The sequence below is a fragment of the Dromiciops gliroides genome, chromosome 4 (assembly GCF_019393635.1).
Source record: "Dromiciops gliroides isolate mDroGli1 chromosome 4, mDroGli1.pri, whole genome shotgun sequence".
NCBI classification, from domain to species: Eukaryota; Metazoa; Chordata; class Mammalia; order Microbiotheria; family Microbiotheriidae; genus Dromiciops; species Dromiciops gliroides.
This window is the reverse complement of record NC_057864.1, coordinates 495,011,781-495,024,748: the sequence shown is the minus strand read 5'-3', so window position 1 is coordinate 495,024,748 and position 12,968 is coordinate 495,011,781. Positions and strand designations below refer to the sequence as shown.

At 45.7% G+C, this 12,968-nt stretch overlaps 1 protein-coding gene across 34 annotated transcripts in view; it reads left to right on the top strand.

Annotated features, from left to right (window-relative positions):
- Positions 1 to 12,968, top strand: part of PCBP3 (poly(rC) binding protein 3) — a 384,627-nt gene that overhangs the window by 274,676 nt on the left and 96,983 nt on the right. For all 34 annotated transcript variants that reach the window (XM_044000428.1, XM_044000427.1, XM_044000415.1 and 31 more), the window contains one exon: positions 3,747 to 3,822. The gene's annotated coding sequence lies outside the window, so the exon portion shown is untranslated. The remainder of the gene's footprint in view (positions 1 to 3,746; positions 3,823 to 12,968) is intronic.

The following is a 12,968-nucleotide window of genomic DNA, read 5'->3' as shown; positions in this document are numbered from 1 at the left end:
GAGATGCCAAAGCAGTACATTTCCACTTGCTGTCCCCAAAACATCCTCATCATGAGGTCTCTCCCAGAGTGGAAGGAGCTGCCTGGGAGGCTGTGAGCTCCCCTTACTGGGGTCTTCGAGCAGAGTCTGGGCAGCACCTTGTGGCAGACATGACCCAAGACTCTTGTCCAAGGTGGGGGGGGGGCGGCAGTTAAAGCAGCCGTCCCCACCCCCCACCCCCGGCCAGGGCCTTGCTATATATCCTAGGCATTTTAGACCATTCAATGGAGGGATGTAGCCTTCTCTTCCATCTCCATCTGTTGACAAGAAGAGGAGGCTGGTGGCTCCTGCCAGCTCAGAGAAAACCCTCTTACCCTGGCCAAGAATCAACGTGCACATAGAAAAGTTTGCATGGAAATGTCAGGGCCTAGAGATGATGGTGCTATGAGTCTGTGGGAATGCTTACACACACACACACACACACACACACACACACACACATATCCACATGTGTGCACATGTATGTGTTTGTACACATGCGGACACTGTACACATGCACACTGCACGTATCCATGCATGGGCATACACACGTGTATGCACGTGTTCATCTTACTTGGGCAAAGGGTCTCCTTTTGATGTTTGACTCTGTCGAACTACTTGGATAAACCAGCCAGCTTGACTTCTTAAACCAATTAACTCCGTCTAATTCAGTGTCCTCCAGGGCCTGCTTAGAATGATGATCCCTCCAGGGATTTGGACAAACCCTCCCTTGTTGTGCAGCCCAAGCCTCCAGCCACATTCCCTCTAGGAGGAGGAAGCGAGCTGGGTGTTGGTATTATTGAGTTTGCCCATAGGTGCCAGGGGCTGGGGCCACGCCTCTGCTTCTCCATCTATGAGAACAGTGGCTTGGGTAGCCATTCACACTCTTTTTGCACATGACAACTTATAAACTTAGAGAATCACGGAATTGGAGGGTTGGAAGGGACTGAGGCGGCCACCTCACGACCCAGCTGAGCCTGGCGTGATGTCTTCTTTGGCCACTGCGCCCTGTGCAGAACAGAGCTCTCAGCAGAGTCAAGAGGTTCCAAGGCCCCCTGTCTTTACCCTTGGGTTTTCCCCACCCCTGGGTTCAGCCCTACTTCCTGATCCTTCCTCGTGGCCTCCCAGAGGGCCCTGAAAGCTGTCAGCAGGCAATCCTCCATCAGATGCCCCCAGCAGTCTCCACTGCCAGACAGAGGCTGATGGTACTGGTTGGCGCCCTGTCACCCCTTCTAGGACCCGTCTGTAGCCAGTGCCTGGCTTCTGAACCATTCTTAGAAGCCAGAGGATGCCACACCCTTACCTGCCTACATCACCAAGCTGAGCCTGGCTACAAACAAAGGCACCCATAGTTTTAGCAGGCTCTAAGTACCACCCCCAACTCCAATGGTCAGCTGAGTCATTGAAGAAAGCAAGCAAGCATGACTAGTCTAGGCCTCCGTAGTGTCCCTAAGGCCTCCTGCTCTCTCAGCTTCATTGGGGTCAGAAATGCCACTCTCTTCCCCTCTAACCCACACCAGGATCAGATCTTGGGCAAAATCCAACCCCAGGCCTTACCCCTGCTAGATGACGAATTGTGCCCCCCTTTCCCCATCTAGGTAGGGTCCACTCTTCCACTGTTTCTTGTGGGGTCAAGATCAGTTTCTTCCCCTCGACCAGCTCTTTAGCTATGACTAAGCTATCCTGCACCTGGACACTGGATGCCCTTTTTATAGTTCCCTTTAAGCTTATGAACTTTAATTCCCAAACCCCTAATAGGGCAAGATCCCATTCCTCTTGGGATGCTCTTGGGGATCAGCTCTTTTGGAACTTGTCCCTCTCACCCAGGATGGTTGGGAGAGTTATGAGTTTCTTCCTGAGCACGTTAATGGTTCCTCTGCAGAGACCCCTCTAGGCAATATCCCCGGTCAGCGCTTGTGGTGAATCAACAACAATGACAATTAATAACGTGTAAAAACATTGATGGGAGATCGCGGACTCTAGAACTGGAAGGTACTTTCTGTATCGGTGAGCTTAGCTTTCCCCAGTGCCTAGGGCAGGGCCTTACCCATGGTAAGTTTTAAAAGTTTGTGGGATTGAATTTTCCACAGACCCAGAGTCAGGAAGAGACTTGCTCAAGTTTCCACCCTGAGTTAGTTGCAATAAAAGGACAACGTCAAAGGATCTGAACAGGCAGTTTTCAGACAAAGAAATCAAAGCTATCTATAATCATATGAAACAATGCTCTAGATCACTATTGACCAGAGAAATGCAAATTAAAACAGCTCTGAGGTATCACCTCACACCTAACAGAGGGGCAAATATAACAAAAACAGAAAATATCCACTGCTGAGGGAGTTGTGAAAAGATCCAACCACTATGGAGAACAATTTGGAACTATGGCCAAGGGCTATAGAACTGGGCATACCTTTTGATCTAGCAATACCACTTTGAGGTTTCTATCCCCCAAAAGAGAAAAAGACCATTTATACAGAAATATTTCTAGCGGCTCTTTTTGTGGTGGCTAAGAATTGGAAATCAAAGGAATGGAGGAATGGCTAAACAAACCCTGTTATATGATGGTGATGGAACATTATTGTGCTCTAAGAAATGACAAGCAGGATGACTTCAGAAAGGCCTGGAAAGACTTTTATGAAATGTTGTATAGTGAAGTGAGCAGAAGCAAGAGAATATTGTACACAGAGACAGCAATGTTGCTGGATGAAGAACTTTGAATGACTTGACAGTACAACTGTTGTGAATCCCAAAGGACTATTGATGAACATACTATCCACCCCCAAAGAAAGAACTGATATTGATGGAACAGACTGAAGCATGCTGTTTTTCACTTTCTTTCTTTTTTTTTCTTCTAATCAAGTTTTCTTGTACAAAATGACAAATATAGTAATGTGTTATATAATCATACGTATATAACCCATATCTGATTGCTTACTGCCTCAGGGGGGAGGGGAGGGGAGGAAAGGAAGATAAAAATTGGAACCCAAAACTACAAAGAAAAATGTTTATTTAAAAAAAAAGAAAAAAGAAAAAAGAAAAGGACAGTGTCCATTGTTGGGTGTGCACCACCAGCCCTGGTAACTGTGAACTTGTTCTTCCCATCCCTGACCTCATGCCATCTTCTCTCAAGGTTGGGTGTCCTCTATGATAGCAGAGCAGGGCTGAGTGTCAGAACAGAGGAATCCCTAACCTTTGTGACAGGGCAGATTGGACACCCTTTGGGCTTCTTGGAGAGAACCCTTCCCACCCTGTCCCAACTTGCACCCCAAGGAAAGCTTTGAGAGGACCAAAGCATGAAGAGGCTGCCAGAGCTGGTTCAAGAAGAAACAGTCCAAACAGTCCATAACTTGATTCTCGTTGGAAACAAAACAAAGCAAAGCTAAACAAAACCCAAAGCCACAATTTGATCAATCTTGGAGCCTGGGCTTTTGTTCGCCCTTCCTATCACAAGGGCTCCGCTGGTGCAGCCTCATGTCCTGAAGGCAGACAGATTTGTTCATTGGACCTTTAAACCAACCCAAAGTCATTGACATGACAGCAGCCTCAGTATTGGGTGCATCCCATGCCCAGGAAACCAAGGGATTTGGGGAAAAAATAGGTCACATGCCATTGGTGCCCATCACGTGGGTCTCTTCCTGAGGCCAATGGGAGGGTTAGCGCTCTCAGATTTAGAACAAAATATCACTGTGATTATTTTTCTCCCCTTAGCATTTGTCATCTTCTCCAAACAGGGAAAGAGTGACCATCTGTCCGAAACCCGCATCAAACCAAATCAGTTCCCAAACAACAAAGCTGCTTTGATTTGAGGTAAGGAGATTTTAAAACAGACTTTCCTGGGGCGGGGGGGTCACTTCAGAAAATTTAAAATGCCGTTATAGACTTCTGTTTTACAGAATGAGAAGGGGGAGAGCACCAGGTAGACAAAGGACATTCATAACTTGAAACAAAGCCCATTGAGCAAAGACTTTAAAGCATGTGTTTGATCAAAACTAACAATAAAGGGCATGAATTTCTTCTTAAGTGGAAAAAAGGGAAATTGGAGTTTTATAAACCTATTATTTGACAAGTTGCAAAGGAATGTATTTCCTTTAAACATATTAGCTATTTAATAATTCATTCAGGTTTTTTGTTCACTTTGGTAAAACAGAAATGTTTTTAAGGATCAATTTAAGTGATAAATATTAAATACTGGTTTAGAATTAGAAAGGTAGAAAGTTGTATTTCTAAAAATAATAAAAGAAGTCTACAGCACAGTCAAGGTGCTTAATAAATGTGTTTTGATTGACTGATTGACAGCTTTGCAAACTGTGGTGCTCAATTTCAACAGAGACTGCCATGAAATGAAATTATCAGCTTTTCATAATGCTACTTTACCCAGTGCCCAGCACACTGGTTTGTTGGGTTTCGTGGAATTGGATTTATGTTTAACAAAACTTTCTCCTATACATGCATCATTTCATGGTGCGGAAGCTTGGAAGGAGGAAATAAAAATAAGCATTTTCATTATTAAGAAAATATGGTTCAATGAGTTAATTTTGCCTTATGAAATAGAAAACACATTAGAACTGCTATCTTCCATGACTTCTCTGTGACTGTAACCATGAGCCATCTCAGTTCTTTCAAAGTAATTCCATTTGCTGCCATTTATGTGTATCAAGGAAAATACATCCTGTCAAATACCAAAGTGGTCATTGGACTGAGATATTTCTAAGACCAGCATCTTTCTGATTGTGGTTTGGGATCAAGAAGTAGAGGGAAACTACAAATGCTCAAAAAAGTGCCAGCGCCACTGCTTTGTGCCTACCATCAACCCAATTGTTATGTTTGGGATTGGAAAACATTGGTTAGAACTGTCTTCTATCTGGTATGCTTGTGGCTTAATTGGTGCATGTTCGAATGTATATGCTGTTTTGGTAATAAGAATGGATTTTTTATTTGCATTCTAGCCTGTGGCTTTTCTGAAACATAGACTCTTCAGAATTATACCCTAGGGTAGGAACCGGTTAATCATTTTACACATGCAAAGGAATTTAATAAGATTAGTCTACATTTAAGATTAAGGAAAAACAAACAAACAAAACTCTCCTAGGTAGCAAGAAGAATTTTTCTCTTCTTGGGAATGCTGTCTGAAATCTAATTAAGTTACATTTGTGATATTAAGTATTCATGTTGATTATAAAAACTAATGACCTTTTTTTATTCCTTTGAATCATTTATTTGAGAACTATGATACTATGCAACATTCCTGTTTTCATCTTCTAGCCCATAGAAAGGAAAATAATTCCCCAATTGCCCTTTTCTAAACCATTGCCCCGTGCTGGGAATTTGCTTCATCAAAGTAAGGTGAGAGGAGGGCAAAAATATTTACCTGTTTGGGAGACTCCTAATGGTGCTATGGAGGACACCCTTTAAAGCATATTTATGATTAGAAAAACCCAAAGTCCATTCTACATGAATTGAAACATTATGGCCTTATCATTTCTCTTACCCATTTCCACATCTCCCAGATCGCCAATCCACTATCAACATTTGGTTATGGGGAATGTCTTCTAGCTACAACAAGGAGACATAACTGCTTCTCTCAAGCAAAAAACAACTTTCCCATTAATAGTGAGCAAAGCTGGGTTCCCCTTTCCTCCTCATGTCTTGCCCCTGCCCATGGTTGCTTTCAAAGAAAATATGACTGGTTCCAGCTCTAGAAATGAAAATGGCACCAGTGTCCAGGCTTAGGGGATGGTGATTTATGTTCATCTGATTTCCCAGAAATAAAGGTATGAAAAGAGTTATGTAATTTTCCTCTTTATTAAGAGAATGAGAATGAGTTTGCCATGACTGTTTTAAAGCTATGACCAGGTGTTCATGACATAACTGTGGTTATATGTTGCCTTCTGTCCTGCAGTCAGCTCAGTGATTCTGTCTGATTTTCCATTTCTATCTCAATGGGTCAGGAATTTCCCCTCCAATGAAGACAGGAAAGCTATACATCAAACAAGTAATGGGGCGTGTTGGATATGAGAGTTTGAAAACTATCCTTTAATAGTGTGTATTTACTAAATGCTTGTTAATTTCTGAAGATTCTGCTCGCTCTTTCTTATCTTGAGCCTGCCAGGAATGCTGAAGCTACCATGGGAGCTTCGTCCCTGAACTAACTCTTCTCAAGAACTCTCTTCCCCTGACCCTGTGGCAGTCTGAATAATGGAACAGGATGGCAGTGCCCAGCTCCAGCTCTTGCCACTCATTGTGAACACTTATCACTTATCATGGAGGAATGTCAAGTGAATGGCATTAGCCAGAATGGAAAGAGTCTGTAGAGTCAGAAATGCTTGATTTTTGATGCCAGTTCTTACATCAAAGTACATGGGTGTCCCTAGGCAAGGCTTAAGACTTCTGTTCCCTCATCTATAAATTGGAAATGGGAACCTAGGGCATTGGGAAGAAAGCTTTGTGAAGATGAAGGTGCAATGCAGATATGAGTTACTATGCTAATTGTGATTCAGTTTGTTCTTGATTTTTATTGGATGGAATTTGGGTAAGAACAGACTTAGGAGAAAGGGCTCTCCTGCTATTAGTGTTTTGTGCTGGATATACAGCAAATTATTATGTAAGTGGACATCGAATGAATGCATTGGGATGGGAGATCTTATTGGGAGCCTCCCCAAAGCCCTTCCTCACTTAAATCCAATTTATTGCGAGTCATGACATCAATTCCCCGTGTCACGGTTCTCTTGGAGAACAAAGGACAAGCAACAACCCGAAGCACCTTCAGGACAGAGGAGGTTACATGTCGCTCACCCTGCCCTCTCAGGATGCGGCACGCCTCTGCTATCTTCTGAAAGCTTTCATTTTATGTATAGGGGAGATTATGAATATTTGGCATGGAAACATGCTAGAAACGTTGTCCCTAAATAGCCATTGGTCAGTATTATGTCTAGTGTCTGTGGGAGACAGTTTGATCTGCAATAATGTTTCTGTACCAAGATTATTTATTGGCTGAATTCTCAAGAATAAAAGGGAGGGGCATATTTGTAGCTTGGAAATTTTTCCTCGGTTAGTTTAGGAAGAATATTAAGCCTCTGATGAATAATTCTGGCTCCTTCAACCCATCCTTCTAAGTATTCAGTGTGGACAAAATGTTTGTAGGTTGCAGTCCAAAGCGTTACCTACGGTTTTATGGTTGATCATGTGAAAGCGAATCGTAATGCCAAATCTTAAGGATTCTTCCCCTCCCCTCTGACTCAGAGGGAGCCGGCGGGTGCCTAGATGCGATAACTGCGTCTCAGTGGTACTGGGTGGCTGACACTGATGGGAAACAAATGTAAGTAGCAAGTACCGTAAGCTCTAGTCTTGCACGGCCCCGTGCTTGGCTGGGACCCCCGGAATGTTCCCCCGTTTTGGCTGAAAGTAGGAGTCACAGCTTCAGGGGGTACGACAGCAAAGCTGTAGTCCCCCACCCCGGGGGATTCAGCAAACGAGCTCTCGGTCACAGGCAAAGCACCCCCGGCAGATTGTAGGCAGCAGCGTCTCCTCCCGAGGTGGAAGAAGTGACTTTTCTCCCCAGGAAAAGAATCCTGTGGGCCCAGGGAGCTTTAATTTACGAGTGTGTGTGTGTGTGTGTGTGTGTGTGTGTGTGTGTACAAATACATATATATATATATATATATATATATATATATATATATATATATATATATATATATATATATATATATATATATATATATACACACACAATATATGGCATATACCGACATCATCATATCCATCCATCCATCGATATGTAAAATTGAGGCAGCCTAAGAGCGCCGGGGTCGGGGGCCGGGGGCCGGGGGTGGGCTCTGATTCTTCCACTTTGGTGGCACATTTGCCAAGGCCACCTGGCAGCCCGTTCTTGCCCGCCTACCTTCGGAGCTCCGATGGGGTAGGATGAGAAGGGATATTATCAAGTGCTTGTTACTTTCCCAAAGCCTCTGTCTGTGATAGGAAGGATGCTAAAGGGCACGTTAATTGTTACTGTAAAATAATTAGGGTGTGATTCAAATTTTAATATAAAAAGCTGTAAACAAATGACTGTGTGATCGTTTCATGCCCAACAGATGCTGGGCCAGAAACATGAATAACTACTACTGTTCTGCCTACTCCTTCCTTGAATCCTCCCTCCCCTGCCCCCCCCCCAGGTGAGGCACCCCAGTGTCTTAGGAGGCTGTTTCTCTGCTGATGTGGAGACTAGGGGCAGGATGGGCAGGGGAGAAGAGGCCAAACAGGGAGGGAAGGGGTGGGGGAGCTTTCTCTTGACTAGAATTTGGTTTGAGGTTTAGGTGAAGTGAAAACAAATCTGCAGCGACAGTCTTGGAGTGCTGTCAGGACTAGAGATGGACGCACATGTGCACACACTCTCTCACACAGACAGATTCTCTCTCTCTCTCTCTCTCTCTCTCACACACACACACACACACACACACACACACACACACACACACAACCACTGAAGGATATATGATGATGACTGAGGCCTGGCACCCACACCAGCCAGCAAGAGGGAATACCTAGGAGGACAACCGGGAAGGCCCCCACAGGCCAAGTGAGCTCACCTCCCTCCGCCACCCCCCCCCCCCAGAAGATACAGATTCCTATTTTCTCTCATGGGTCACACCACCCTAAACCCTGAGTTCCGCCACCTTCTCCTGTGGTCCCTACCTTGCCAGGCTCCTGGAAACCCCCAGAGAAGTAAGCCAAAGGCCAGTGGGACCTTCACAGATGAAAGGCACAGCCTCCTCCATCTGGCCGTGGCCAGCTAGTCATTTTACATAGAAGGAAACTGAGGCCCAGGGAGGTGAATGACTAGCCCAAGGCCACACTGGTAACAAGTATTTGGGGGGGGGGGACTTGATCCCAGAGCCAGTGTTTAGAGGAAAGTGAGACATTTTGTGTATAAATGGGGTCTAAGTGCAGGGCACCTCCACATTTCTGAAAGTCCCAATAAGGGTGCCTGTCATACTTGTGAAGCATTCAGTCCCTGTCACCCCGGCAGGGCTCAGCTGCTTCACCCGAAATCGCAGAAATTAAGTGTTAGAATGGACCTCCCAGGTCATCTCTCCAAGAACACACCACTACAGCCTCCTCCCAGCCCCACAAGGCCATCCAGCCTCTGCTCAAAGACCTGCAAAGAGGGGTTCTTTCACCCCTCTAACTCCCTTTGCTCGTGAAAAGATGTAATTAATAATCCAACCTGGCCCTGAAGCAGAGATGAGAAAATGCGCATCTGTTCTTCCCTTTTAGGGTGGGGGGTGGGGGTGTCGGGGATAATCGTCTGATTGTCTCAATCAAACAAATTGAGTTTTATGCAAATATCATCAGACTCAAAGTCGTGTTTGTTTGTTGGTTGGTTGGTTACTGAATCAATTTTTTAATCTTTCTTTTTTATTCTTTGCTCCATGGTAGGAGCAAATTAAGAGAATATGAAAACAAAAGATTTTAGTCACAATTAAACAAAGGGGAATATTTTCAAGTAAAATATGTTACTAGGTGCAAAGTTAACAGACGAGGGAGATACTTCAAGCAGGAGTGCAGGACATTGGGCAGAGAATTTGCTGCCACTGGTTTGTGAGTGGGGGTCTCCTTTCAGTAGGGTGAGATTTTGTTATTGAGAGTATTCTCCAAGCTTCTGTAAATGCCCCAGTAAATCCATCTGAGCCCAGAATTGTTGAGAACAGAGCAGTTATTTAACAGAGACGTTCAATTTACATACTTTGTGGGTCGTCCTTGACCCGAGTCCAAACCGTCATGGAAATCACGCTGGTGTGGGCTCCCCAGAATTCTGAGACCTTACCCTCTCCTCTGCTCCTGGCCCTGCTTGAGACATGGGTCTCTGAATGGGGGTGCAGCCCCTTGTTGTCTCTGGTACATTTGTTCTCAGAATCTATTTCCTCAATTGGGTCCAAAATAAAGAGTTTGAAATAGTGTTTGCTTGAAACAGTGATTTCAGCTGGATTTCACTGAAATCTGAACAGGAACCGGCATCATCCCCACACTCCTGGGAGCCCTCCTCTTCTGACCTTGAAGCCGCAGGTTCAGACACGTCATCTCCCAAATGTCTAATGTAGAGGTGCAATTTCCTAGACTTATTGTTGGCAAAAATAATCTTGTTTTCAGAATTCCTTTCCCCCGATGACATGGAAGTTACATGTTCAGAACAGATCCCGGGTCATAGATCTGGAGTGAAGAGAAAGCTTAGAGGTGATCTAGTTCTTGCTCCCCGCAACCTATCTCACAGATGAGAAAACTGAGATCTTGGGCATTAAGCAACCCACGGAAGGTCACACAGGGAATGAGGAGCAGAGCCAGATTCCAACTCAGGCCCTACGCCCCCCAAGCTCAGGCTTCTGTTTCCATTCCCCACCACCAGCCCCAATTGTGGGCAAGAAATTTCCCTGAGGGATGAGAAGCCGCTTCCAGCAGCATCTGCTCCAAGGCCAGGGAACTTCCTCAGTGGAGCTCAAATGAAGTGATTTAGAAACCTCTCTCAACATTTCTTATTCTCATCCTTGTGGTAACTTATGTTTAAAGTTTCTCTAAATACAAATCTGGCCCAAAGCCGTATCTCTCCTTCAATACAGAGATGGCTCACACTTTAGGGTGAGAGCAAAAACACCATCCTTCCCATGAAAACAAGCCCCACGATCTCCCAAGAATGGCCCTTTCTCATTAGGCCAGGTGGGCTTCCTTGTTCTTCCCCATAGAGGACCATCTCCCACCTCCATGTTTGCCTAGGCTGCCCCCCACACCAGGAATGCTGTCCTCTTTCCAACCTCTTCATCTTAGAACACAGTCTGAATTCAAGGCTCAGCTGAAGTGCCTCCTTCAGGAGGCACACACCCGTGCACACACCGCTACCTTTGCATTTATCTTTACAGATGTCATATTTTCCCATCTGTGGGCATGGAGCACACATGCCCCAGAATGTCAGCTCCCTCCCCACAGGCAGTCTCCCCTTGGGCCCACCCTGGAACCTTCCTCACCACAATAGGTGCTTAACAAACACTGACTGACTTTATCAATTGATTTGTGCACATTTTGTATCTCCCTCTCCCAGTCCCATAAAATAGAAGCTGTCCCTGGAGCTTAATCTTGAGATGGGGCTTTTTGGAGGCATTTAACAGGCTCAGAAACATAGGATTCAGTGCTGGGATCAGTCTTAGGGATCATACAATCCAACACTCCCCCCCCCATTTTACAGAAACAGAAACTGAGGCCCAGAGAGGGTAACTAAAATAACCAAAGTTGTAGAGATATTAAGGAATGGAGGCAGGATTTGAACCCAGGTCCTCTGCCTCCAGATACCTTCCCTTGCCACTGAACCATTATTCTATGGTAGGGGCTGAATTTCTGGCATGGAGCTCACTGGGGTTGAAGACAGAAAGGTGAGGAAGGGAGGTCTACAGTGATGGCACCAGGCACTGAGTATTAGACTTGGAGTCAGGGAGACCCAAGTTCAAATTCCATGATAACAATACCTACCTTTTAGGGTTATTGTAAAGGTCGAATGACCTGGTATGCAGGAGGTGCTCTATATGTGCTTATTCTCTTGTCCCCCTTGATAGGTACCAGATAAGGAGGAGTAGTGTTCCAGGCCAAGGCATGTGCGCTTTTCTTTGGCAGGCAGGAGGGGGCTACTGGATAGGGCTGGGCAGAGGGGCCCTTTCTAGCCCCACCCATAAACAAGTGACCTCTTTCAGAGAATGGTGGGGGTGGACAGGGAGAAGAAGCCATCCCTGGAGCCCAGCAGGGGCAGAAGGGGCACCAATACTGAACACTGCCTGTCTGGTGAGGCAAAGTCAGTGACGCTCCTGTCAGACCTGGCCTTGTGCTCCAAGCAGAGCTCCAGCTTCTTCCCCCAGGTCACCAGGTTTGGTGGCCGGCTAAATACTGAACCAAAAGAGGAGAAGCCTAGTAGGCCTGCTAATAGTCCTGGCTTTCTCAGTCCCATGGCCTATACCAGGTGTGGTCTGCACCAGATGTGGAGAGTACCAGGTAGCCCCGCCCAGGCTCCTTTAACCTGAGACCCCACAATTCTGGGGCAGAGGAAGGCAAACCCTGGAGCCAATCTGCAGGGTCACAAGGAAGATCTACATACAGCTGTGTATGACCATCGTCCCCAGCCCAGAATCTCCAGCCACATAAATGGTCCCAAGTGGGCAGGCCTTGGGGATGGTGAGCTCCCAGCCTCTGAAGGTCTGAAAGCAGCACTGAAGGGCTACTTATTGGCAATATCTGCCAGAGGATCCTTGGCCAGATGCCCCCTTGTACCTTCTAGCTCCATGATTCTGTGTTTCTGCCACAGCTCTTAGCTAGGGAACAAAGAGCTCTGGCCTTGTGTTGGAGACTGACCACGTGACACTGGAGCCCTGGATGGGCTCTGACGGCTGTTCCAGCCCCAAACCCGTGGCTCTTGGGTCCTCTGAGTCTACAAACCACCAAACCTCTCTGGGCCTCAGCGTCCAAACCTTCAAAGGCAGGTGGTTGGCCAAGCTGGTCTCGAGGTTCCTTCAGGCTCCAAGTCTATGATTCAGAGATTTCTGAGCCCCAACCAATCACCCGCACAGAGGAGTAGACTAGTTTCTAGGATCAATCAGTCCACAAGTATTTTTATTTATTTATTTATTTATTTATTTATTTATTTATTTATTTATTTGCAGGGCAATGAGGGTTAAGTGACTTGCCCAGGGTCACACAGTTAGTTAAGTGTCAAGTGTCTAAGGCCAGATTTGAACTCAGGTCCTCCTGAATCCAGGGCCAGTGCTTTATCCACTACGCCACCTAGCTGCCCCCAATCCACAAGTATTTTAAGTGCCTACTATGTGCCAAGCATTATTCTAGAGTTACAAAGCCTCCCTCATCCCCCACAAAAGAACAATGCTTCTTCTCAAGGCTCTGATGTGGTTTGCAGAGTTCAACGG